General features: G+C 43.0%; 1 protein-coding gene and 1 long non-coding RNA gene across 4 annotated transcripts in view; one reads left to right on the forward strand and one right to left on the reverse strand.

Annotated features, from left to right (window-relative positions):
* The window catches only part of fam110b (family with sequence similarity 110 member B), a 74,989-nt gene extending 55,534 nt beyond the window's left edge, over window positions 1-19,455 (reverse strand). Inside the window, exons 1-3 of one of the 3 annotated variants that reach the window (XM_061838391.1) lie at window positions 19,345-19,455; window positions 3,936-4,048; window positions 3,234-3,256 (exon numbers count right to left, since the gene is read on the reverse strand). The gene's annotated coding sequence lies outside the window, so the exon portion shown is untranslated. Of the gene's footprint in view, window positions 1-3,233; window positions 3,257-3,935; window positions 4,049-19,334 lie in introns of all 3 variants that reach the window. The other 2 variants (XM_061838389.1, XM_061838390.1) reach the window with 2 other exon arrangements.
* Window positions 14,497-17,745, forward strand: LOC133510476 (uncharacterized). Its single transcript, XR_009797619.1, has 5 exons — window positions 14,497-15,263; window positions 16,857-16,990; window positions 17,088-17,272; window positions 17,349-17,413; window positions 17,567-17,745. It is a non-coding gene; the product is annotated as an uncharacterized LOC133510476 (long non-coding RNA).
* Window positions 19,456-26,867: the final 7,412 nt, after the last annotated feature.

Raw genomic sequence — 26,867 nt, forward strand, 5'->3', positions numbered from 1 at the left:
AGACGCCATGCTTCTGATTTCATTCAATCGTTCACACGTAGCGGTGTTATGCTAGCGGAGAACGTCTCATTCATTTATATGAGACGTGTATTAAAAATCTAATTTAGGGCATATCTTCGTGCAAACAGTCTGGTTAAGCTTCGGCCGCGAGCCAGCAAGAAATCAATATGTTTGTGCAGTCCGATCATCGCTAAATATCGCTCAACAAAGAATAAGTGTGTCAATCGTTCACACGCAGCAGTGTTATGCTAGCGAAGAACTTCGAATTCATTTATACGAGACATGTATTGAAAATCAAATATAGGGCATACCTTTGTGCAAACATGTGTTCCGGTTGATATGGGATGGATTTAGTTGATGATGCGGTCTTCCACAAAGTTTTATCCATCGAAGGCATTTTTCGTACTGGGTCTTCGGTTTTGGAAAGGGTACGAATTGAACTCCACCAACTAGCCTTTCAGAATACCTGTCGTCACTATTACAAAGTCCGTGACTACACCTCTTAACCATATTTTTTGTTAAATAACCCAAATACGCGATAAAACGCTAACCAAATCTATACTGGACCATGCAATGTTGTCTGAGAAAATGGCGGGAGCAAAAACGGGCTTTGGTTTATGCAGATCTCTGGCCTCTGATTGGTCAGTGACGCGGATTGCGCAATATCCACGGAGGGGTCAATTGAAATCAAGCGCTAGTGATAATTGGTGACAAGTCTTTCACATCACTCTGGAGGAATTTTATCCCTCTCCTTTTCATACTTGTTTAAACTCCACCATATAGGAGGGTTTTCTTTCATGAACTGCCCATTTAAGCTCACACCACAGCATCTCAAATGGATTTAAATCTGGACTTTTACTTGGCCACGCCAAAACCTCAAGTTTTTTTTTGTTTTGTTTTTGAGCCATTCAGATGTGGACTTGCTGGTGTGTTTCAGATTGTTGTCCTGCTGTATGATCCAAGAGCACTTGAGTTAGACAGCACCAACTGATGGCCGGACCGTCTCCTTCAGGATTTTCTGGTACACAGACAATTCATTGTCCCATTAATCAGAGCAAGTTGTTCAAGTCCTGAGGCAGCAAAGCAGCCCCGGATCGTCAAAATGCCACCCCCATGCTTCATTCTTGGAATAATGTTCTTTTGATCAAATGCTGTGCCGTTTTTACGCCAGATGTAACGGGCCGCACACCTTCCAAAAAGTTTACATTTTTACTTCAGTTAACAGAATATTTCTCCAAATGTCTTGAGGATCATCAATATGTTTTTTGTCAAATATGAGACAAGCCTTAGTATTCTTGTCTGACAGCAGGGGTTTTCTCCTGGGAACTCTACCATAGATGTCGTTTTTGGTCAGTGTCTTTCTTATGGTGGAGTCATGAACACTGACCTTAACTGAGGGCAGCAAGGCCTGCAGGTTTTTAGATGTTCAAGGTTCTTTTGTGACCTCGTGGATGGTTGTCGCAATCTTGGAGTAATGTTAGTTGGTCGTGCGACTGTTCTCAGTTCTCAGTTTTCTCCATTTGTGGATAATGGCTTTGAGAGAGGTTTGCTGGAGCCCCAAAGCATTGGAAATGGCATTGTAACCTTTTTCAGACTGATCGATTTCAATCACTTGTTTTCCTCATTTCTTCTTGAATTTCTTTGGCTTGTGGCAAGATGCATTGGTTCTCTTACAGATTCTATTTAAGCGATTTCTTGATTCAACAAGTATGATGGTTATCAGGCTTGGGTGTGGCTTGTGAAATTGAAGTCACCTTTCCCAAATTTGTAGTTAGTCACAATGACTTTATGGTTTAAAATGTAGGGGATGCAATTACGTTTTCGCAGGGGGTCAGAAAGGTTTGAATTTTTTTTGTGCCTTAATAAATATAATTGTGATTTGAAAACTGCATTTTTTATTTTCTCGGGTTGTCTCAGTGATATTAAAATTGGTTTGATTTTAAACTTTTCTGTGTGATATACAAACAAAACTGAATTGGAGTGGGGCAAATACTTTTTCATGGCATTGTATTGCATGGGGCGAGTCAGCAGAGATCTAGCGTTGGAAAGAACAGAGACCTGGAAGAAATAGTTTATTTATGCATCTCATTCTCAAATGCAACATCTGTGGTTCTTTGGCTTGGCTGCGCTATCGCATGAGATCCTGTCCCAGTTCCAGCAGTCTGCGTCAACGACTCTCCTTCTCCAACCGACGGACGCAGCCAAAGCAATGAGTTTCTCCCAAAAATATATCAGAAGGCAGGGATAATCCTGGAGCAGTTTACCAATTGAGAGAAAATCTCAACAAGTTCAAAACCAATGTGATTTTCCCAAAAACTGATGAGATTTTTATAGACAACAATGAGATTATTTTTCATATATACTTTTTATTACACGTATTCATGTTGCAGTAATTCTAATGCATGTGACAAAGAAATAAACAGGTAATACTTTAACTCTCACTGTGTTTGTCTTCCATGTGTTGAAATAATCATTTCACTGTGCAGTTACTGTTTCACTAACTGGCTTTCTACAGACACCTTTTGCCTTTGGGTCAGATGCACTGTTTTAAACTGTCAGAAGGTTCTAGTGTTCTGAATATAGCTTCTAGGGCCTGATGGAAGCTCATCCAACAGGCTTGGTGAACTTTTCTGCATTTTAGATATGCTCATCTAACAGTTTTTGGACTTCTACTAAGTTGTCGTTCCTCTTTGGGGATGTTTTGAAGTAATATACAGACTCTAGAACACCTTGGTAATATTTCATGGCTGTAAAAAAAAAAAAAAAAAAAAAAAAAAAAAAAAAAAATGAATGAAATGGGACAGAAGATACAATTATCCAGGATCAAATATTTATTTTTATCAAGAGCAATCCTCATTTTGATTAAAAGACTGTTGATTGCTTCATTGCCCATCTATTTTTAACTTTATATAATTTTTTTACTATAGTTATTACGGATTCTCATCCATTTACGAAAACAAAATTGTCGCCGATAGCATGAGGTAGATGGTGAGAAAATCACTTCCCGATTGGTTAATATTGGAGACAGGACCCAGGTTACGTCCCTAGGACCCAGGTTACGTCTCTTGTCCGGACTTAGGTCCCCTACATGTAAAAAAAAAAAACAAACAAAAAAAAAAAAACGACTTCGTCAATTTTATTTGCTTATGAATATTTACGGTCGGTCGGGTTACGGGAAACCTAAATATTTTTATGGATGGCCCAGCAGACCACATACACGATTCACGACATACCTCACTGCCAAAAGTAGGTCGATCTGTGGGTTGACAAGCAAACATGGCGGTTGTTATCAACAAACCAAAGCAGTCTGTTTTGTCAGATTATTTGAACCTCTCCATTAAATGCGATATGTCAATGCGATAATTTATCACACAAGTCAAATTTTTATGAGATTTTCTGAATTTTAATGCGCGAATATCACAGAATCACACCCGAGGATTATCTCTGAGAAGGAAGTGACGTACCTATAATGTTTGTGACTGACTGGGATGTTTTGATTAACAACAAAAATTTGCTCCACCCAATGATATGCGAACGTAGCAATTAGGGAGGTAGCCTTTAAAAACTGCAAAGCAAACACAAACTGTTTCAGGTTGGACTTGTCGAAACTCTGAACAAAACTTGAAAAGTAAAAGTAAGTTTCTTTCGGCTTGTCCCTTTCGGGGTCGCCACAGCGTGTCATCTCAGATGAACGCACATATATGTTTGGCACAATTTTTATGCCGGATGCCCTTCCTGACACAACCCTTCTCAGGAAGTGGAGGCCCCAGTGGGATATGAACCCACAGCCCCTGGTTGACCAAACCAGTGCTCTAACCACTGAGCTACAGGGCCTCTTCAAAACTTGAAAAGTCATGATTTGTAAATTTGTACATGGCGATGTCCATATCTAGGATAAATTGGTAGGTAGCTATTTTTTGGGGTGCGGGAGGTACCTCAGGCCGCCGCAGGCTTTTCTCCCTTCAAACTGCTACTTGGGAGAAGGTCATGTGGTGTTCTGGACCTCCTCATACAAAACTTGCTTCGGGCCCAGGAGTGTCTGCAGTTCCTATTCAACAGAGGAAATAAGATCAGGCGATTTACACAGGGACAAAAGGTTATTGTATTGCTTCCTTTCTCGACCTTTAAATTACTCGCAATGTTGCAGGGTACGCTTTGTGGTCACGACAGACGGTTGATTATTGATTATGAAGTTGTGCGATCCAACAGGGGAAGGGAAACTCAGATTTATCCCCTCAACCTTAAAGTGGGGAGGGGGGTAGTCCATCTCACTGGTGTTTGTGGAGGATTAAAAAGATGAGTTGGGGCCTGAGGTCCTAGAGTCCACAATCCTACCTTGCCTCATTTTTTTTTTTTGGGGGGGGGTTTCCTCTCTCTCTCTCTCTCTCTCTCTCTCTCTCTCTCTCTATCGCTCTCACTCGCTCTCTCTCTCACTCTCTCTCAATGCCTTTATGTCTAAGTGTGGTCTGTCAGTTAACTACTTTTGTTGGTGTACGACACCGGCTTCAACAACTGTTGACAAATTATGTTTTTGACATCCTTGGCAAATAAAGATGAATCTATTTCCTTTGTGATGACCAATTTGCACCACCCCAGCAAATGGGCATGGCCTGGTTGCAAAGCTGTTATGTTGACGTGTTGTCTACTCTGCCGGCGTGCACAAACCTTATAGAGCATCATCATGAGACTCACCCATTAAAAAAACTATCACCTCATACCAAAGTAACCGTTTCAGGTTTTTGCATATTTTTGCAGGAGTGGCTACTGAGGGAGGTGTTGTCACTTTTCAAGTAAGTGCCAATCGTGTTCAATAAAGTTGAAAATGTGATGTGTGTGTCAGAGAGGGTTTATAGCCTCCTCAAAATCTAGGCTACTCAGAGAGATGGGAGTCCGAGGGAAGGCCCATCAGCAGGCAGTCAGAGATCTCTCCAAGGCGGCGGAAAATGCCAGCCAGTCGCTGTGGATAAAGAGAAAAGACCCCACTTGGGCATTGAAGAGATTTGATACCACCTAGAGGATGCTGGGATTCACTCCTGAACTCTCTCGAGTGTCGTGGGCCTATTAGTGAAATGGTTGATAACAGAAGGAAGCCCACTTCATAAACCGTACGGTGCCATCACTTAATTGAACAGCCTACAGAGCCTCATCGGAACCTAAAATATGCATGAATAGAGGGATATTAACACCTAGTCTGATATAATACATCTGATCATCTGGGGAACCAGTGACTGCTGTGAGAGGGCAGCTGACAACAAGAGAGAGGCCTTGTGACAACTTGGAAAGACAGCTGGCAGGGGGAAATAGACCCAATGGGGCCGCCTTGTGCTAGCTACCCATGCCGGCGGGCCCAGGACAACTGTTCTATGGGCTCCACCCAACAGAGTGCCCAAAAAGTCACAAGAACAGTCACAGTGATTTGACGAGCACAATCGCTCTCACGCGCCACCACGCTCGCAAATCTGCACAGTCAGGCACGAAAAATCACACACATAAAATGTGTAACGAGTAGAAAAAATAGATATTGAAAGATATCGCTTATTTTGTGTAGCCTTGACATTTATTTGTGTTTATTTCATAAACTTTGTAAACTAAACAAGCCTGCTTCTAAACAATCAGTATTCACCCGTAAACAGGAAAGGCAAGTTAACCTTACTGAGCATGTTCGGAACTGATGCCAAAAGCACATGTTCCGAGCTGCTTCACGTACTGCCAGCGCATTTATGCCGAAAGTCATCCACATCATGAGCCATGTCAGAGGAAATTCAGTTGCACCAAGGGTGCTCAACGCGTCGATCGCGAGGCAGTTTTGGTTAATCGTGTGACAGCGTGCCCAGAAAAAAAAAAAAAAAAGAAAGACTAGACTATCATCCACATTGTCACTTGATTCAGGTGTGACCAATACGTTGAGCGCACACACACAAAGGCACGTTCTAGGAAGCCGCCTTCCTATTTACGGCAGTTGTGGCGATGCACGCGTGGACCCCCGCCATCCAAACCCCCGGCCCGCACCGCGCCGCTGGTCGATCGCGAGAGGGTGGCTGCTTGAATAGGGGTAAGCTTATTTTCTTCGCTGTAGCTCCCCTCTGGTCACTGCTATGAGATGCTAGAAAACTCTGAATCTTTGCACAACTGTGATTCTGACTCTGATGATGACTCTTATCAGGAATTGTTTCCTATGAATTGAATGTATATTGTTCTTTGTTCTTTTTAGTTTGTTTGTTCTTCTTCTCAGTACTCAGCATGAATGTCATACCAGGGCGGCACCAACTCCCGTGACAAATTTCTTGTCTGTTGTTACATACAGTGAAAAAAACAAGTATTTGAACACCCTGCTATGTTGGAACTTCTCTCACTTAGAAATCATGGAGGGGTTGTCATGATCCTGCTGCTTCAGCACGAGCTGTGCGGGTGCCCGTGCGGCTGCGCTAATTGGGAGGCACACACCTGTGCCTCATGCGGCCTGATCATCCCCCGTATATATAGGACCCGGTGACGACTGGTCCTCGGCCAGTTCGTTGAGCTTTATGTCCCGTTCCAGCACTCTCGTATTCCAGATTGAACCTGTGTGTACCGACCTTCGTCCGTTCTCCGACCAACCCCGTAAGCCTGACTCCTTCGATACTTCTGCCTGCGCTGATTGTTCTCCCATGTACCGACTCCTGCCTGTCCGCTCATCTGCTCTCTCCGCTACTGCACCGGACTGCCTGCTCGATCCCCGACCTCTGCATACAATAAACGTGTCTCTTCTTGAACTACCTTGCGTCTTCCGAGTTCCTGCATTTGGGTCCTACTCTCGTTTCTGATGGTACGTGATAGGGGTCTGAAATTTTCATCGTCGGTGCATCTCCTCTGTGAGACAGATAATCTATAAAGTAAAATCAAGAAATCTCAATGTATGATTTTTTTAACAATTTGCATGATACAGCTGCAAATAAGTATTTGAACACCTGTTTATCAGCTAGAATTCTGATCCTCAAAGACCCGTTAGTCCGCCTTGAAAAGTCCACCTCCACTCGATGTATTATCCTGAATCAGATGCACCTCTGCAAGGTCGTTAGCTCCATAAAGACACATGTCCACCCCATACAATCAGTAAGACTCAAACTTGTAACATGGCCAAGACCAAAGAGCTGTCCAAAGACACCAGATACAAAATTGTACAACTCCACATGGCCGGAAAGGGCTACAGAGGAATTGCCAAGCAGCTTGGGGAAAAAAGGTTCACTGTTGGAGCAATTATTAGGAAATGGAAGAAGCTAAACATGACGGTCAATCTCAATCGGAGTGGAGCCCCATGCAAGATATCACCTTGTGGGGTCTCAATGATCCTTAGAAAGGTGAGGAATCAACCCAGGACTACACGACAGGACTTGTTCAATGACCTTAAAGGAGCTGGGACCACCGTTTCCAAGGTGACTGTTGGTAATACACTAAGACGTCATGGTTTGAAATCATGCATGGCACGGAAGGGTCCCCTGCTTAAACCAGCACATGTCAAGGCCCATCTTAGGTTTGCCAATAACCATTTGGATGATACAGAGGAGTCATGGGAGAAGGTTTTGTGGTCAGATGAGACCAAAATTGAACTTTTGGTCATAATTCCAGGAAATGTGTTTGGAGGAAGACAAATGATGAGTTCCATCCCAAGAACACCCTCCCTACTGTGAAGCATGGGGGTGGTAGCATCATGGTTTGGGGGTGTTTTTCTGCACATGGTACAGGATGACTGCATTGTATTAAGGAGAGGATGACCATGGCCATGTATTGTGAAATTTCGAGGAACAATCTCTTTACCTCAGTCAGAGCATTGAAGATGGGTCGTGACTGGGTCTTTTAACATGACAACGGCCCGAAGCACACAGCCAGGAAAACCAAGGAGTGGCTCCGTAAGAAGCATATCAATGTTCTGGCGTGGCCTAGGGAGTCTCCAGACTTAAACCCCAATAGAAAATCTTTGGAGGGAGGTGAAACTCCGTGTTTCTCAGCGACAGCCCAGAAACCTGTCTGATGTAGAGATCTGTGTGGAGAAGTGGGCCAAAATCCTTCCTGCAGTGTGTGCAAACCTGGCGAACAACTACAGGAAACGTTTGACTTCTGTAATTGTAAGCAAATGCTACTGTACCAAATATTAACATTGGTTTTCTCAGGTGTTCAAATACTTATTTGCAGCTGTATCACACAAATAAATCATTAAAAAAATCATACATTGTGATTTCTGGATTTTTCTTTTTAGATTATCTCTCTCACAATGGACATGCACCTACGATGAAAATGTCAGACCCCTCCATGATTTCTAAGTGGGAGAACTTGCAATATAGCAGGGTGTTCAAATACTTATTTTCTTTACTGTATTTGGCCATTAAATCTGATTCTGAGTCTGATGACATATAATCACGAATCAGTGTTTGTTTAAACTTGTGAAGCTATTAAATAAAAATGTTATTGAAAAGATAATCATCCTGAAAAATTATGAAATCAACAGTTGATTAAAATTGATAAATTCCCCAGCCCAATAAAAACTGTTAATTAAATTACTGTAATTAAATTATGGTGCAGACACTGTTCTTTAGAGCATGATTTGACACAATGGTGTGGGATTTTTACATCCATCCATCCAACCATTCTTTTTCTGAGCCACTTATCCATACAAGGGTCCTGGAGCCTGTCCCAGCTATCTTGGGGCATACAGAAGTTGCTAATACCACTAGCTTGCTAGGTTAAAAGTACGTGACCATACCTCTTAGCAATTCGTGAATTAACATCCTCTGCCGAGCATTGGTGATGACCAGCACATTTTTCCTTATTTTATTATTTTTTTTCCAACAACTTAATAAATTTGTAATCTATTCCTGTCATCATCATGGTAATGTACGCATCCAGTTGCATTTGAGTAAACAAGACGAGTTTGTAAAAGACGGGATACGATGGTATCAGAATACTATAATGTATTGTTGTAGTCTGACATTGTGCAATTGTGAAATCTGTTTTGCGATCTGATCCAAGCATTAAGTTTTGTCTGTCTCAGTCACACCGTCGACATGTTTTTTTTTTTTTTTAAACTTTATTGGGAGTCAGGTATTTGGTTTGGTTGGCACAGTTTTTATGCCAGAGGCCCTTCCGGCTGCAACCCCTCTCGAGGAGTGGAGGCCCCAGTGAGAAGCGAACTCACGACCCCTGGTTTACCAAACCAATGCTATAACCATTGGTATTTATAGTACTACGTCAAAAAACAATATAAGGTGAAAAATTTTGGATTCAAATATACTGTACACGGCGGTGCAGCCTCGAGCATTGGCCTCACAATTCTGAGGACCAGGGTTCAAATCCTGGTCCTACCTGTGTGAAGTTTCCGTGCCTGCCTGGGTTTTCTCCGGGCACTCTGGTTTCCTCCCATATTCACAAAGACATGCCTTAATTGGAGACTCTAAACTGCCCTGAGATGTGATTGTGAGTGCGACTCTTGTCTGTTTCCATCTGCCCTGGCAACCACTTCAGGATGTACCCTGCCTCCTGCTCGATGACAACCGGGATTGGCTCCAGAACTCCCGCAATCCTTGTGAGGATAAGCACCTCTGAAAATGGATGGATGAATGGAAATACTGTACACGATGATGAAGAGGACTAAATGTCACTGATTGAATCACAGTATGACAAAGAGAATCAAATGCTCACCAGAAAATCCGAATAATTTGCCGATAGGGGTCAAGCCGAACAGATCAGCATAAATTCTATCTTTATAGTTGGTGCTATTTTGTGCGCAGCCATCCATCTTCTTCTGCTTTTCCGGGTTGGGTCGCGGTCGCTTTAGCAAGGTTACTCTTTCCCCAGCCACTTCATACAGCTTTTCCTGAGGGATCCTGAGGTGTTCCCAAGCCAGGTGAGAGACAGTATCTCCAGTGTGTCCTGGATACATATATAGTGGGTCGTCTCCGGAACACCTCACCAGGGAGGCATCTGGGAGGGATCCAGATCAGATGCTTCAGCCACCTAATCTGGGTCCTCTCAATGCGGAGGAGCTGCGACTCAACATAAGCCCCTCCCGAATGACTGAGCTTCTCACCCTATCTGTAAAGGAGAGCCTGGACATTTTGCGGAGGAAACTCATTTTGGCCACTTGTATCCTGGATGTTGTTCTTTCTGTTACGACCCACAGCTTGTGACTATAGATGACGGTGGGAACATAGATCGACTGGTAAATTGAGTATACTGTGTCCTGAAGTATAATGTTAACCCTACCCTAACCCGTCAAATCTGTATGGAAGTATTCCTCAGTCTTCCCAATCAACCGATACTGCTATTCCTTCATCAGATGAGGATAAATATGAGAAATCAGCGCTGGGCATAATGGTGTCCCATGTAATCGAGCGTTTGGAAAGGCACGTAAGACGTCACGTCCCGCCCACGTAGGTCATGTGACTCTCAAATATGGCAGTACCCCTGAAAATTCGTAATTGTCGATAAAAATCTTCTCAAACCACTGAGAGAGGATGTAACATCACATTGTCAAGATAGAGTCCAGACTACATAACCTAATGGATACATTATTATTGCAAACCACCAGAATTCCCCTTTAAATGCGGTGTGATGGTCTGAGCGCTCCCGGTGCTGAAAAGTCTTCTTGTGATTAACGCGCATGCACGTATATTTTTTTATTAACTTGTCGCCGAGTGTTCATGTTCGCTATTATGTGTTTGAAATGTTTCAAAACTACGCTGCTTGGAACACTAACTACACGGACACCTCCTGCCCTTCGATTTTGGACCAGCTGGAATTTTCACTAACTTGGAATACCGGCTGGGACAAACATTTGCTTGTTTGGGAACACTCGTTCAACATTGGTGCGTATTCGCCGTTGTGGCTCAACTACTCTGTTCTTGAAGGCCTATTTTGTGTTAGCTATTTTATCATGTTTGTGTTGTGTTGATGTGTGTGAGATTAAATTGTCAGAAACGCAATACCTTGCCAATGCCTTGTCGTATTTTGCTGGTTTGAACTAAGGGGACGTTAGTCTAAATTCACACATAACACTGTGGATGTCTCAGAAAGACGAACACAGCAAACGTACGAATATGTGTATATCTTTTTATTAACTTTTGTTTTAAAGTTAGGTTAGGGTCAGGATATAACGTATGTTAGCTACCTCTATGTAGAAGAAGGGGAACAATGAGACCGGGAGATTTCCCAGTAAGTGTCTACTACATACCCAGTGTTCCCCTGTTAGTAACGCATGCGCATTAATCACAAGGAGACTTTTCAGCACAGGGGAGCGCTCAGTCCATCACACTGGGTTGAAAACTTTGATTTTCGCATGTTTTTTTAGAGTATTTCAACTTTTAATTTCTCGCACTGTATGTTGTTTTTAATTGTACTTTTATTTTTTATTTTTATTTTTATACATGATGTTACTTGTTGTTCGGGTGGTCAACTTTGTTGTTGCCCGAGCTTTAAATGATGCTAGTTTAAGACACTGTTGGATGAGGTTGAGAATAATTATCCTGGTCCAATTCTGCAAAGCAACGTACATTGGTTGTCAAGGGGGAAGGTGCTCAGCAGTTTTGTGGCAGGTCTGAGCAAAATCCGGATTTGACATGACTGACAAAGCAGCTCAATGAAATACAATCTTAACCCTGCAGAAAGCAGTTTACTTTTGAAAACAAGCAAGAACTTTTCCACGTAGACATTAAAACATGTCATTTACCACACTTTGAAAAACTGGGAGAGTTTAAAGATGCATGCACAGCAAGTAACCCTGCTCAACATCGTGATCTTCAAGCAGCTAGCAGGCTTCACATCTAATCTCAGTCAGTCATTCAAAGTGCGCTTTGGAGAATTTCGCGAGCGCACTCTTTTTAAGTTGATCACCAATCCACATGATCATGCAGTGGACAGCCCTGACCTGAGTTACATCCCCGGTGTCTCCGTCAGAGATTTTGAGCTACAAGCTGCTGAACTGAAGACCTAAGACATCTAGGTGAATTAGTTAAAGTAACTGAATGAAGACTTACAAAGACTTGCACAGCAGCAAGCAGAGTTGGCGAGGCAACACAAGTGGACAGAAATGAAAAAAAAAAACCACGCAAACCAGCTGATTGTCAAAACTTGGAAGCGCTTCCCATCACATATCACACACTACACTATGAGAGTATTGCTGTATTAACAATGTTTGGCTCTACATATGCACGAGAGCAGTTTTTCTCACATCTAAAGAACAGTAAGACCAACTTACGATCATGTGAAATGGTGGAGCAAATGGTTGGAGCATTGGCCCCACAGTTCTAAGGACCAAGGTTCAATTCCCGGCCCTACTTGTGTGGAGTTTGCATGTTCTCCCCGTGTTTGCGTGGGTTTTCTCCGGCCGGGCACTCCGGTTTCTTCCCACACAGAAAAAAACTAAATTGCGCCTAAGTGTGATTGTGAGTACATGTCCCAATACTTTAGCTCAATTGAAAAGTGGGTGCCTTCAAACAAATAGCCCTTTCTTCAGTAACATACCTAGATGTAAATACCATGAATTAAAAGCTGTAATTCTGAACATTTGTCTCCAATTCATCTTTTGATTTGAAACCAAAATGTTTTCAGTACATTGTGTCCTTGCTCGCTCATGGTTGACCATTTACGGCATAGTTGCGGATTTTGGTATCTTTTTTTTTTTTTTTTTTATTTACTGTATTTTCACAATTGTTAAGATCTTAAAATTTCTCCTAAATAGACAAGGTGCCACATTAGACAGGGTACATTACAATATGGTGCACCATTTGTGCATACTGAGTTGCAACATTTGCCAATGTGTGACTTGTCCAAGAAAGTTAAACACAGCATACATGCCCTGCTAAGAAATTTCAATAGAAATTGTATAGAACCCTATTGAATTCTATAGAATTTGTCTCGAACAACTCTTTCTATAGAACTTTGGCAGTGATTTTCTGTAGAATTTCTATAGAACAAAATGTTTCTGTAGAAATTCTATAGAAAGGTTTGAAGAACAGAAAGTGGCACATTGCTTGATCTCATATTTCTATAGTATTTGTACAGAACAACTTGCTCTGCAGAACGTCTGGTATGACTTTCTATAGAATTTTGATATAACAAAATGTTTCTACAGAAATTCTGTAGAAAGTTTTGAAGAACAGAGTGGCACAGCGCTTGATCTAAAATTTCTACAGAATTTGTACAGAAAATTTCTGTAGAACAATTTTCAAGCAACATCAGAGTTAATACACATGCTGAAGTCGCGTAATAAAATGCATCAAGTATTAGTTACATATATAAATAGTGTCATGAATATGGAGATTTCGAAATAGGGCAAGTCCATCATGTAAGACAAGCCACTATTATAAAGCCTACATCTTGAAAAATCGGAAACTAGCTGTCAATGTGTTGAAGAGGGCACTACGTTCACAAACCTTCAATCACTATAAACCAAATGCCCAAACAGACCAAGGAGGAGTCATCTGACCAAATCCGGATTTGAACCATTATTGCACAGTTTTAATGATGCGGGTTGTGAAAACCACTCAATCAACTGCATTTTCATCCATTGGATCTTGAGTACCAACATGACCAACAAAAATAACTGGCTGACATGTTTTTTTTCAAGTTTGAGTATTAAAGTTTGCAGAGGTACCCATACTTAACATTTTCAACTGTTCTGTGGGTGTGGCATGTTTCGCCTGCCAGCAGGTGGCGGTGAGTTGTATGCTGAAGCAATTACTGAAGGAGAAGAAGAAAATGTGTCATATCCTTTAATTAAAAAAAAAAATGGAGGTTGTTGCTGTGAGTCTAGAAGCCTCCAGTTTTCTTGCTATGAAGGCAATAGGCAATAGATTAACGTTTTCCACACACCACCTATGGCGTATGTCATGAGTGGTGTAGGGAACGTGCTAAAAAGCATGTGTTCGCCTTCGGGCGGCTTTTTAGTTTATCATCACAACCCTTGAATGTGCAGCTAGCTAGCCAGCTAGCTACCACGGCTTCGTGGCGATAACATAACTAGGCGACCACCCATATAGTACTTTTTATTCGACACTTTTCTCCATTTAAAACCTTGATCAAAACCTGTCGGTCTGTATATATTTTTTTCCAAATTACTTCATTTATTTTATTTGTGCTTATAAATGTCAAAGTAAGTAAAATATATAGTAGTAGTAGATGCATAAGTGAAATATGAAAATGATATGACTTCTTGCACTGTTTTTTTGACACTCGCAAAAATGTTGGTCACATTGCAAAATCTGTAAAATTGCCAAATTTGGTGCTTTGTATGCAATTAGATGCAATTATAATGAAAATAAGTGCAAATGGTAATAATCAAGAATCGTTGAGAAACAAAAAAAAGTCATGATATTTTAAAGATCCTATAACCGGGAAAGTCACAACTTATTGTTAGTTTCTGTTTTACCAATACCATAATTAGCCCAAATTACGAATCTTTAAATGGTTATAACTTTTGTTGTTTGAGCTGCTGAGATAATTTATGTAAAATTTTAAGGGGTTTTTAAAGCTCTTTTCAATGATAGTTTTTTTAAATTCCATTCATTCATTTTCTTAGCCGCTTAACCTCACGAGGGTCGCAGGAGAGCTGGAGCCTATCCCAGCTGTCAACAGGCAGGATCCTGGTAATGTGTAATGAAAAATCTGGTACTTACATTAATATATTGACTTATTTTGCAGGCAAAGCTACCTCTGCAAATCCATCGAAGAAAAGATGTGTTCATCTTGAGAGTGGTACACAATTTTAGTAGATGGAATCTTCCTACACAACCAAATATATTTTAAATATCTAGAAACACTGAACTCCACCATTGAGGATATAAATTCCATCAATTAAGGGTGCGGGCTGTGCCGATTACATTTATGAATAATCCAAAATATCTTTTCTTTTTTCTTAACATGTGTGTTATGGTACCCACCCAACTTCCTTGGGGCAGAATAAGACAGATATAGTAAAAGTGACCAGTAAGTTATTTTTCCCCAGTTGTGTATGCTGGAATCATAATTGGGATGTCTCATTTAATTCTCTCACTGCATGCATATCAACAGTGTAATTCATTGATGTAGTATTTTTTATATAAATGTATAATTTCAGGTGTTTTAATTTTTTAAAGCGTCCAGGAATTCAGTGAATTTATGTCATGACTATATCAACTTTTCAGTGGTGTGATATTGCAGGTCATGGTTTATTTTTTTACAGCACCCAAAACCTCCTGAAGTGGAAGATTCGGAAAGCGATGCCAGTGCTGTAATTGCACTGCAAGACCACCAAAGTAAATACAGTGAAGAAAACAAGTATTTGAACACCCTGCTATATTGCAAGTTCTCCCACTAAGAAATCATGGAGGGGTCTGAAATTTTCATCGTAGGAGCATGTCCACTGTGAGAGAGATAATCCAAAAATAAAAATCCAGAAATCACAATGTATGATTTCTTTTTAACGATTTATTTGTGTGATGCAGCTGCACAAATGCATTTGAACACCTGAGAAAAGTATTTGGTACAGTAGCCTTTGTTTGCAATTACAGAGGTCAAACGTTTTCTGTAGTTGTTCACCAGGTTTGCACACACTGGAGGAGGGATTTTGGGCCACTCCTCCACACAGATCTTCTCTAGATCAGACACGTTTCTGGGCTGTCGCTGAGAAACACGGAGTTTCAGCTCCCTCCAAAGATTTTCTATTGGATTTAGGTCTGGAGAATGGCAAGGTCACGCCAGAATCTTGATATGCTTCTTGCGGAGCCTCTCCTTGGTTTTCCTGGCTGTGTGCTTCGGGTCGTTGTCATGTTGAAAGACCCAGCCACAACCCATCTTCAATGCTTTGACTCAAGGAAAGAGGTTGTTCCCAAAAATCTCACAATACTTGGCCACGGTCATCCTCTCTTTAATACAGTGCAGTCGTCCTGTTCCATATGCAGAAAAACACCCCCAAAGCATGCTTCGCAGTAGGGATGGTGTTCTTGGGATGGAACTCATCATTCGTCTTCCTCCAAACACGGTTAGTGGAATTATGAGTAAAATTTCAATTTTGGTCTCATCTGACCACAAAACTTTCTCCCATGACTCCTCTCCAAATGGTTATTGGTAAACTTATAACGGGCCTTGACATGTGCTGGTTTAAGCAGGGGAACCTTCCGTGCCATGCATGATATCAAACCATGGTGTCTTAGTGTATTATCAACAGTCACCTTGGAAACAGTGGTCCCAGCTCTTTTCAGGTCATTGACCAAGTCCTATTGCGTAGTCCTGGGCTGATTCCTCACCTTTCTAATGATCATTGAGACCCCACGAGATGATATCTTGCCTGGGGCTCCACTTCGATTGAGATTGACTGTCATGTTTAGCTTCTTCCATTTTCTAATGATTGCTCCAACAGTGGACCTTTTTTCACCAAGCTGCTTGGCAATTTCTCCGTAGCCCTTTACAGCCATTTGGAGTTGTACAATTTTGTCTCTGGTGTCTTTGGACAGCTCTTTGGTCTTGGCCATGTTACAAGTTTGAGTCTTACTGATTGTATGGGGTGAACAGGTGTCTTTATGCAGCTAACGACCTCACAAAGGTGTATCTGATTCAGGATAATACATGGAGTGGAGGTGGACTTTTGAAGGTGGACTAACAGGTCTTTGAGGGTCAGATTTCTAGCTGATAGACAGGTGTTCAAATACTTATTTGCAGCTGTATCACACAAATAAATCATTAAAAAAATCATACATTGTGATTTCTGGATTTTTCTTTTTAGATTATCTCTCTTACAGTGGACATGCACCTAGGATGTTTAAAGCACTTTATAAGAATAAATCCGACCCAAAGAGCACAATCACAAAATTTGGTTACTATGATACTCTGTTTTATTCATACTGTTTTAGGCAGTGGAACAGGTGGTCTACTGTTACCATGAAGAACCCCAAGATATTCAAAACAAAGACATCTACCATCAACCTCGAGCCATCCACAACCAAACATGAGCCTCTAACCATTCCTCCAAAGAGAGTTGGCCCATGTAAGAAGCAAGTAAGCCAAAAATGTCTATGAATAACTCGTCTTGAGACCCTTTTGTCATATTTGTGCTTTTGCATTGTGCATGTGTTGTTGTTCAGTGTTCCAAAAAAGGGATGATCCTGCTTACTGAGTTAAGGGACACCGGTAGGCATCAAGACCACAGGGCAGCACAAGAAGAGGAGATCGATCGACATTGTACAGATAAAATATCTGGCCGATTTCATTGTCCTTGAACAGAAGGTGATGGAAGACCCCTGTGCTTCTGCAGAACTGCTATGATTAAGTATGGAAAAAGATTTTGATTTTAATTTTAACAACAAAATAATTCCCAATTTTGTCATCCTCTTTTTAATTTGCAGAAATTCCAAATGTTGAAAGTTGGATGGGTACCCCTCAAGGAAAATATCAAACGGATCCTGAAGAGGTAATTGAATATTATATATTTTGTACATAATGTATTTTTTTTTTACCAGTAATAAACAGTTGAGAATCAGGTGAAGATTTTGTACTTGTTTTAATTTTCAAACGATGTTGCATTTATTAATACAATTGATAGTATTTTGTGTGCTGTTTTCAGACTTCTGAACAATGCTCTTTCTATAAACAAAATATGGATTCTTGAATGTGTCTTGAGAAGCCACGAGGGGACCCTGAGTGATGTACAAAGTGCGGCCATGTCGTGCCTAAAATATGTGCCTGACAGATGTGGTGGCACTGGGAAGAATCTGGACGGGAGGAACCAGGATGGACAGTAAATATGAGAGACACATAGTTAAAGTCCACATTGTGGAATATTATATTTGAATTTATTTATAACATAATTCAAGATAAATGCAAAGAAAAAAGTTTAAATTTTCTGTCTGAAATAAGACATCACAGAGACAATAAATGAACAATGCATTTACATGTATTTTCCCATTGCGAGTCCTTATTTCCAAAAATATATCTAACTGACAGACTTAAAACTAAATGTTTTTAAGAACAAATAATGCTTATAGTTTTTGTCTATGTTATGATGATATTGCTTCACAGCATATTTTGGGAAAAGTTAACGGAAATCTGGCCCTATGTAATATGCAAGGTTTCTTGGTATTCACTGTGTTCTATGTATTTCCTTTGCACTAAGCCTTTTTTGGCTTACCAAGTCGAATTAAAAATCCTTCATGTTACCAGAACTGAAAAACTGTCCAGCCGCCATAATCCGACCTGTAAATCATGTCCTCCACACGTGTTGGGAGTACCAAGATGGCGGCCAACTCGCTTCAACCAATCGACATACCGCTCGATGTGTCTGTGCTGTCCAGTCTTTTTTTTTTTTTTTTTTTAGATCAGAGGTAACTACCTGCCTAAGCTTCTTCTGCTTGCAGATGTGAAAAGTAATTGTTCCTCCCTGTGAGCGCCACCATATGGTAGCTTATAAGCATGCTAAAATGTTTTGTCACGTATGCTAACAGTGTGTGTTAATACTGCATGCATTATTCCCAGATTTTTGTTAATTAAGTAATGGGGGAACACTGAATCCAAATACAAAGGCGTTAACCTTGCCATTGCAATACAGTACTTTTGGTAGGGACTGTACATCGTCCCTGAGGTTAAAAAAATACTATTGCTTGTGTAGGATGGGTATTAATCCGTTGTGTTATAATTTGGGTGTGGACTGTCTTTTATTTGTTTGTATGTTTTTACGGCTAATATACGAGATTTCATTTGGGGAGACAAAATCAGTAAATAGTCGTTCATTTCATAAAAAAATATTCTGCCTTAACAACAAAACGGCCTGGACCCCAGAAGCCTTAGAGGTATGTTGGGTAACAAATGTGCTATGTTCTATCGTTCTGTCGGGGCCACCTTGTATAAGCAGCTGCTCATAAATCGATGTTGTCCATGCATTTTGAAATCGGGAGCTCAGTCGGACCCAAGCGAGCAGATAGGGTGGGCATTGGGTGAACGCTGGATAACAGCTGATACTGTACATACACAATACCAACTATACCTGCGCTCGTGATGCAGCAACACGATGCCAAAGCCCACCAACATCACAGTACCACCGTATATGCAAGCTAACGGTGTCGCGCAACAATACACACACACGCATGCAGACCTTTGAATACATTAAAAACTTGCATTCACCACGTGAGCTACTTCTGGTGAGTATAATAAAATTCTCATGGGTCAAATAAACCTGTATGAGCCATTGTCGTCGTGACAGTTGAGAACAATGGCTTTGGTTCCGACATTTCAGCCATTTACGAAGAGAGCCAGGTCCCGTGTAACGTGAATGATGCATTTTCTCTCATTACATTTAAGGCCGACAAGCAGGTTAGCGTGGTGATAACGTTATTTACCGGTTGTTACCTTGACGTTTAACCAAGGAAAACAAAGGATGCAGATGCGGTTGCCAGTCGCTTGATCCGAATGTTTTTTCTGCCTGACAGCATCCTGCTCTCTGCCAACAGAAATGTTCGCACGTCATTTAGCGTGAGGACAACTAGGTCCGCTCTTACCTTTCACAATAAGGCCAATTAATGGGAAGGGGACGTTATTTGGTCGTTAGCAACAAAGAATAACGTCGTAGTTATAAAAGTGAACTTCACAATTTTCCAAGAGTCATGAAATTTCAATCACTCATTCACAAAAACGAAATAACGGGAATTTCGAAATTGAATAACCAGGTGACAAAACACCTTGTTTTGAAAGTAATCAATTAACTACTATTGTGAGCTTTCCTCAGCTAATAGCATTCTGCAGTGAGATAAATCCTCATTGGAGGACAGGTCGTACACAAGGCGTTTCTACATTTTTCCTCCAACTTGTAAATTTTTACTCTCACATATAAATATGTGTGAAAGTGTGTAATTGTAAAATTCAGACAATTAATGCGGATTAATTATCTGATGTACGCATTTGTTGAACTATAATTTCATAGTGTGAGACTCTGTTTGGTGATCCTGTACCGATAAAGCACACTGGAATGTATGTATGTTAAAGGAAGACTCTCCCCAAAATTCATATGTACAATAAACCCTCCAATGTGAAGTAATATTATTAATACATATATTTTGGACATTAATTGAAAATAAAAATTGAAAATAAAGAACATATTTGAAATCCAGCAAAATCTGGATATGTGCCACCTTTCAGAGCCAAACACGGAAGAAACATCCTTGACAGCATTACAGTTCATTCGTACCAGCTAAGCGAAGATGTCGACGTGTTGTGTAACAAAACTGAGAAAATGCACCCAAATTTCTCCTTCTTTAACCTCCCATGGAGTTAACCAGACAGGATAAAGCTGTGGCTGTCACAGTTGAGGTTCATTCATCAGCGGGGAAATTTGCACGCATTTAATCATTACTGGTAATAGCCTCTCGTGCTGGTACGGTAAAGCAACAACATACGCTATAAGGCGCAGCTATTCAATCCCGGACTTCCGTGTGTGGAGTTTGAATGTTCTCCCCGTGTCTGTGTGTGTGTATTCTGTCCTCTTGCCCGTTGATAGCTGGGATAGGCTCCAGCATTCCTGCAGACTATCATGCGGCTAAGAAAATAGATGGATGGATATATACATGTAATTACACAGCACTTCCCGTTTACTATTTACGGCGATGCGCGCATGCAAAGGAGGAGAGGAGTTCAGGGATGATTGTGTTAAACGCAGAGCTGAAGTCCACGAACAGGATCCTCACATAGGTACCCGCGCTGTCGAGATTGTTCAAGGATGAAGTGGAGACCCACGTTGACTGCATCATCCACAGACCTGTTAGCTCGATAAGCAAACTCCGGTGGGTCCAGCTGGGGACCTGTGGCACTCTTGAGGTGGTCCAGCATAAGGCGTTCAAAGGACCTCATGATCGGAGATGTCAACGCAACAGGTCAGTAGTCATCAAGAGACTGTTGTTTTTTGGGGCACCGGAAGAATGGTGGAACGTTTGAAGCAGGTTGATATTTCACACAGTTCTGGAGACCTGTTGAAGATCTTTGTGAAGACAGGAGCAAGTTGGTCTGCTCAGACTTTGAGGCAGGATGGAGACACAAGGTCTTGGCCCGGTGCTTTGATGATTTTTTTGGTGTTTGAAGATCTGTTTAATTCCCTTTCGTGGATGTTAAATGATGAAGTGGAAAGTGGTGCGGCTTGGTGGTTGTATGATGTGGAAGTATCTATTTCAAATCTGCGATAAAAGCTGTTTAGGTCATTAGGTAGCCCGCTCTTGTTTTCTACTGTGGGGGAACGTCGCTTGTAATTAGTGAGCGATTGTAATCCGTGCCAAACTGATTTGGAGTCATTAGCGACAAGATGTTTCTCAAGTTTAACTCCAAAGTCCGTCTTTGTAATGTTAATTTAATTTGCTGGTTTTCTAGCACAATTGTAGAGGGCACTGTCGCCACTACGATATGCAATCTCTTTAGCCTGGCGGAGTTGGCTCAGTCTTGCTGAAACCATGACTTGTTGTTATTGAACGTGTGAATATATATATATATATATATATATATATAATATATATATATATATATATATATATATATATATATATTTTTTTTTTTTAGTACACACACTTACTCATAGAAAATGACATATGCGGTAACAATATCCATGCATTCATCTAGGCTGCCTGCTGAATTTTCAATTACACTCCAGTCTGGGCAGTTTTGAAGTTCTAATTTTGCCTCGTTTGTCCACTTTTTAACTGATTTTACAAAAAGCTTCATTGGAAGAGTCATGGGAGAAAGCCGGATTCGAAGGCGTGGCTGGTTGTAGAACAGGATTTGTGAGATGTACAGAGGAATCCGACAGTGGTGGTTTGGGTTCATCCTTTTGTGGACGAAGAACTGAAGTCGGCGTAGCTTGTTGCATGTAGAGAGCCTGGGAAACAGGCACATGACCTGTGGGAAAGAATAGCTCAACTAAAGGGTTCACTACAAGTGGGAGGTGGACAGATTTTGTATAAACCTGCAACCTTGCTTGTGCTGCAACATGCCCCTTAAATTCCTTGAGACGTTCTACTTCTCTCCTCTTACCTTCCAGCTTAAATTTTTTATCAGCACTTTCTGCGATTAATTGGGCTCAATTCTTTGCGTTCTCTGCTTTGATTTCCTTTTCTCTCAGCCTTTAAAATTTGTTCTTCCATCTCCAGTCTTTGGATCTCTTCCTGTTGTTGATTTTGAACATTGGATATTCTCATCATGTTCTCCATGGTTGGAGATTCAGCTGCTGCTTGCGTGGCGTTTAGGGACAGGAGGGAAGAATGTTGGGAAAAAGTCCTTTAGTTCTCTGTCTGAGCTGAGGAGAAAGTGGACACAAACTCGTCAAATACTGATTCAGCATCAGGCCAAGATCTGTGTGAAACTGCCACTGTGGTGCTGTTAAGCCTTTATATTTGTAATCTAGTGAATGCTCGACATATATCATTCATTTTTCTGTCAGGTCCTGGACTTGAAATTGCTTTTATTTCAAGGTAAATACTGTCAGTATCACCTTGAATTTTATGAATTGCATCCATGTAGGAATAATTGTGCTCATAATTATCATACATCTGCTTCCAATAAAGAAATGCTTTGCTCCGCTCTAGATAACGTGGCATCCTCGTAGCAGTAGATAGCAAGAACAAAAACGTCTAATCATCAGAACTATTAGAACTGCTGCCCGTTAAAGAAATGATAACCACACATGTATTCAGCAATCTTCAACACATGCACACGCACATGAACAAACATGTACACCTTGTTTCCAACTGTTTTGTTTGCCGTCTCCTTTTTGTAACATCCATATAAATTAGGGCCGTCTTAAAACTTAATAAATAGAGGTGCTGAGAGGATAATCAGAGAGTGCAGTGGTGAATTGTACGAGACAGTTCCTCTCCTCTGTCCTCGCGAGACTTGAACTGGTCTCTTTACTTCCTTCTTTGTCCTGTTTAATAAATGTCTGATTGGTGAACCTGACATTTATTTGGTCCTTCGAGCTGTATCTCAAGATAACTGAGGTTACCAGGGGCTGAGTCGACGTCCAGGCAAAGACCGGCACTTGAGACCCTTTCTGGGACTGGGCATCGACTTTGCGTCTGGAGGCTGAGGGTTGATGAGAAGCCGAAGGAAGTAAAGGCATCTCCGGTGAGTAGAAAACTCCCACACTCATGAGGAATGAGTGAATGGGGATCTGTGTGACTGCAGGAGAACCAAACCTCGAGAATACTAGGCCCTATCGAGTAGACAAATTGGTCTATAAAACTGAGAAAAGGGCCAGGTGTGTCCTGTACGTGAGCTCCGAGAAACGTGTGCATGTGTAAAATTGTGAGTGGAGGTTCACTATCTCAACAGCGGGCTTGCAGCGCAAAGGTTGTGCTGGCTGGATGAATGACAACCATGACTTTGACACTTAGGGCGCACGGGCATGAAAAACGCATGTTATGCGGGTGAAGGACACCCACAAGCGGGCTTGCAGCGCAATGGTTGTGCTGGCTGGAATAAAGGCAACCATGACTTCCACACTTAGGACGCAGGGGCATGAACAACGCAAATTATGCGGGTGAAGGACACCCGCAGGCGGGCTTGCAGAGCAACAGTTGTGCTGGCTGGATGAACGACAACCATGGCTTCCACACTTAGTGTACATGAGCATGAATGCGGGCGAAGGACACCCACGAGCGGGCTGTTATGCTGGGGAAGGACACCCACGAGCAACGCAGTTCCTCTGAGGGGGAAAGGAGCACCCCTAAGGCGGCTTGCGTGGCTCCAGCGGTCGCTTTAGGGGGGTGCAGTACCGATTTTGTCCACAAGACGGCGACTTGCTGGTGAAATGACATTCACAATGCGGGGGTGGGAAAGACGCACTGAAGCGGGCTTGCAGTGCACTGGTTGTGCTGGCTGGATGAATGACAAGCATGACTTCCACACTTGGGGTGCGCAGGCATGAACCAGACACGGGAAGCGGGGGAAGACGCACCTAAGCGGAATTGCAGTGCACTGGTTGTGCTGGCTGGATGAAAGGCAACCATGACTTCCTCAAAGGTTGTGCTGGCTGGATGAATGACAACCATGACTTCCACACTTAGGGCGCGCGGGCATGAACAATGCATGTTATGGGGGTGAAGGACATCCGCAAGCGAGCTTGAAGTGCAACGGTTGTGCTGGCTGGATGAATGACAACAATGACTTCCACACTTAGTGTACATGAGCATGAATGCGGGTGAACGACACCCACGAGCGGGCTGTTATGCTGGGGAAGGACACCCACAAGCATGACAGTTCCTCTGAGGGGGAAAGGAGCACCCCAAAGGCGGCTTGCATGGCTCCAGTGGTCGCTTTAGGGGGGTGCAGTACCTATTTTGTACACAAGACAGCGACTTGCTGGTGAAATGACATTCACAATGCGTGTGGGGGAAGATGCACATAAGCGGGCTTGCAGTGCACTGGTAATAATGGCTGGATGAAAGGTAACCATGACTTCCACACTTAGGGCGCACGGGCATGAACAACGCATATTATGCGGGTGAAGGACACCCGCAGGCGGGCTTGCAGCGCAATGGTTGTGCTGGCTGGATGAATGACACCCATGGCTTCCACACTTAGGGCACACGGACATGAACAGCGCATGTTACGCGGGTGAAGGACACCCGCAAGCGGGCTTCCAGTGCAATGGTTGCGCTGGATGGATGAAAGGCAAGCATGACTTCCACACTTATTGTGCTGGCTGGAATAAAGGCAACCATGACTTCCACACTTAGGACGCAGGGGCATGAACAATGCAAATTATGCGGGTGAAGGACACCCGCAGGCGGGCTTGCAGTGCAACAGTTGTGCTGGCTGGATGAATGACAACCATGACTTCCACACTTAGTGTACATGAGCATGAATGCGGGTGAAGGACACCCACGAGCGGGCTGTTATGCTGGGGAAGGACACCCACAAGCATTAAAGTTCCTCTGAGGGGGAAAGGAGCACCCCTAAGGCGGCTTGCGTTGCTCCAGCGGGCGCTTTAGGGGGGTGCAGTACCGATTTTATCCACAAGACAGCGACTTGCTGGTGAAATGACATTCACAATGCGGGGTGGGTGGGGGGTGGGAAAGACGCACTGAAGCGGGCTTGCAGTGCACTGGTTGTGCTGGCTGGATGAATGACAAGCATGACTTCCACACTTAGGGTGCGGGCATGAACCAGACACGGGAAGCGGGGGAAAGACGCACCTAAGCGGAATTGCAGTGCACTGGTTGTGCTGGCTGGATGAAAGGCAACCATGACTTCCACACTTAGGGCGCGTGGGCATGAACAATGCATGTTATGGGGGTGAAGGACATCCGCAAGCGAGCTTGAAGTGCAACGGTTGTGCTGGCTGGATGAATGACAACAATGACTTCCACACTTAGTGTACATGAGCATGAATGCGGGTGAACGACACCCACGAGCGGGCTGTTATGCTGGGGAAGGACACCCACAAGCATGACAGTTCCTCTGAGGGGGAAAGGAGCACCCCAAAGGCGCCTTGCGTGGCTCCAGCGGTCGCTTTAGGGGGGTGCAGTACCTATTTTGTACACAAGACAGCGACTTGCTGGTGAAATGACATTCAAAATGCGTGGGGGGGAAGATGCACATAAGCGGGGTTGCAGTGCACTGGTAATGCTGGCTGGATAAAAGGTAACCATGACTTCCACACTTAGGGCGCACGGGCAGGAACAACGCATATTATGCGGGTGAAGGACACCCGCAGGCGGGCTTGCAGCGCAATGGTTGTGCTGGCTGGATGAAAAGCAACCAAGACTTCCACACTTAGGGCGCACGGTCATGAACAACGCATATTATGTGGGTGAAGGACACCTGCAAGCGGGCTTGCAGCGCAATCGTTGTGTTGGCTGGATGAAAGGCAACCATGACTTTCACACTTAGGGCGCACGGGCATGAACAACGCATATTATGCGGGTGAAGGACACCCGCAGGCGGGCTTGCAGTGCAACGGTTGTGCTGGCAGGATGAATGATAACCGTGGCTTCTGCACTTAGGGCGCACGGGCATGAACAGCGCATTTTATGCAGGTGAAGGACACTCGCAGGGGGGCTTACAGTGCAACAGTTGTGCTGGCTGGATGAATGACAACCGTGACTTCCGCGCTGGTTGTTCTGGCTGGATGAACAACAACCATGACTTCCACACTGAGTGTACATGAGCATGAATGTGGGTGAAGGACACCCACGAGCGGGCTGTGATGCTGTGGAATGACACCCACAAGCATGACAGTTCCTCTGAGGGGGAAAGGAGCACCACTAAGGCGACTTGCCTGGCTCCAGCCTTCGCTTTAGGGGGGTGCAGTACCAATTTTGTCAACAAGATGGCGACTTGCTGGTCAAATGACATTCACAATGCTGGGGGAAGACGCACCGAAACGGGCTTGCAGTGCAAAGGTTGTGCTGGATGGATGAAAGGCAACCATGACTTCCAAAAAGGTTGTGATGGCTGGATGAATGACAACAATGACTTCCACACTTAGGGTGCGCGGGCATGAACCAGACACGGGAAGCGGGGGGAAGACACACCTAAGTGGGCTTGCAGTGCACTGGTTGTGCTGGCTGGATGAAAGGCAACCATGACTTCCACACTTAGGGCGCAGGGGCATGAACAACGCATATTATGCGGGTGAAGGACACCCGCAAGCGGGCTTGCAGTGCAACGGTTGTGCTGGCTGGATGAATGACAACCATGACTTCCACACTTAGGGTGCACGGGCATGAACAACGCATGTTATGCGGGTGAAGGACACCCGCAAGCGGGCTTGCAGCGCAATGGTTGTGCTGGTTGAATGAAAGGCAAACATGACTTCCACACTTAGGGCGCACGGTCATGAACAACGCATATCATGTGGGTGAAGGACACCCGCAAGCGGGTTTGCAGCGCAA

This window comes from Syngnathoides biaculeatus, chromosome 13 (assembly GCF_019802595.1).
Source record: "Syngnathoides biaculeatus isolate LvHL_M chromosome 13, ASM1980259v1, whole genome shotgun sequence".
NCBI lineage: Eukaryota > Metazoa > Chordata > Actinopteri > Syngnathiformes > Syngnathidae > Syngnathoides > Syngnathoides biaculeatus.